Raw genomic sequence first — 1,727 nt, 5'->3', positions numbered from 1 at the left:
CCTTTTACAGTTACATGGCCCAAAAAAGTAGTAATTACCGTTACAATTACAATTGCTGTGAAAGTAACTGATTACTTTACCTTTTAAGAACATAAGAAGAGCCTGCTGGATCAGGCCAGTGGCCCATCTAGTCCAGCATCCTGTTCTCACAGTGGCCAACCAGGTGCCTGGGGGAAGCCTGCAAGCAGGACCCGAGTGCAAGAACACTCTCCCCTCCTGAGGCTTCTGGCAACTGGTTTTCAGAAGCATGCTGCCTCTGACTAGGGTGGCAGAGCACAGCCATCATGGCTAGTAGCCATTGATAGCCCTGTCCTCCATGAATTTGTCTAATCTTCTTTTAAAGCCATCCAAGCTGGTGGCCATTACTGCGTCTTGTGGGAGCAAATTCCATAGTTTAACTATGCACTGAGTAAAGAAGTACTTCCTTTTGTCTGTCCTGAATCTTCCAACATTCAGCTTCTTTGAATGTCCGCGAGTTCTGGTATTATGAGAGAGGGAGAAGAACTTTTCTCTATCCACTTTCTCAATGCCATGCATAATTTTATACTCTTCTATCATGTGTCCTCTGACCCGCCTTTTCTCTAAACTAAAAAGCCCCAAATGCTGCAACCTTTCCTCATAAGGGAGTCGCTCCATCCCCTTGATCATTCTGGTTGCCCTCTTCTGAACCTTTTCCAACTCTATAATATCCTTTTTGAGATGAGGCGACCAGAACTGTACACAGTATTCCAAATGCGGCCGCACTATAGATTTATACAACGGCATTATGATGTCTCAAAAGTAATCATTACAGTTACATTTCAGTTACTTTTTTTAAAAAAAAAAGCCTACAAGGTGCTGGCCTTGGCTGCTGCACATCTAAGTAGCCTAAAACAACATTAAAAATAAACACACACATACAGACATAGCAGAATAATTCTTTTTATCCATAAGATAGCAATGGTGGTCTCTCCACTGGTAAGGGAGGTGTGGAGGGAGGCAGAGGCCACTACTCAGATCTTTGCACATCAAATCAAGTGCAACCCTGCCCCCCACTCAGTCGGCAAGCACAATCTCTCTCACTTAACCACCTCCCTGACCCTGCCCTGCCAACTAAGGGACACTCACCCAAGCAAACATTTTCCCCTGATATGCAAAAAAGTTAAAATACTGCAAATGCAGCACAGTAGCCAGAGAGGGTGGTGGAGGCCATTTTGTGTGCCAAGTGCAAACACACATACAGACATGTTGTCATCTTTCACCTCCACAGTTCTTTATCTCCATTCTGCTTCTGCCTCCTTCTCCTTTATCTATGTTATTGCCCTCTTCCTCCTTTTCCCCTCTACTCCATTCTTCACCACCACCATCCATTTTTAAAACAATTGTTTTCTCCACTCCACCCCGTCACACTCTCCACCTCCTTCCTTGTCACCTCCTACCCACCCACAGACCATGACGATAATGAAAGGTAAAGAGGAAAGCACAAAAGCAGGACTACAGCTGAAAGTCAAGAAGACTAAAGTAATGATAACAGAAGATTTATGTAACTTCAAAGTTGATAATGAGGACATTGACCTTTTCAAAGATTATCTATACCTTGGCACAGTCATTAACCGAAATGGAGAGAATAGTCAAGAAATCAGAAGAAGGCTAGGACTGGGGAGGGCAGCTATGAGAGAACTAGAAAAGGTCCTCAAATGCAAAGATGTATCACTGAACACTAAAGTCAAGATCATTCAGACCATGGT

This window comes from Rhineura floridana, chromosome 3, assembly GCF_030035675.1.
Source record: "Rhineura floridana isolate rRhiFlo1 chromosome 3, rRhiFlo1.hap2, whole genome shotgun sequence".
NCBI classification, from domain to species: domain Eukaryota; kingdom Metazoa; phylum Chordata; class Lepidosauria; order Squamata; family Rhineuridae; genus Rhineura; species Rhineura floridana.
Note: the sequence above shows the minus strand (reverse complement) of the source record.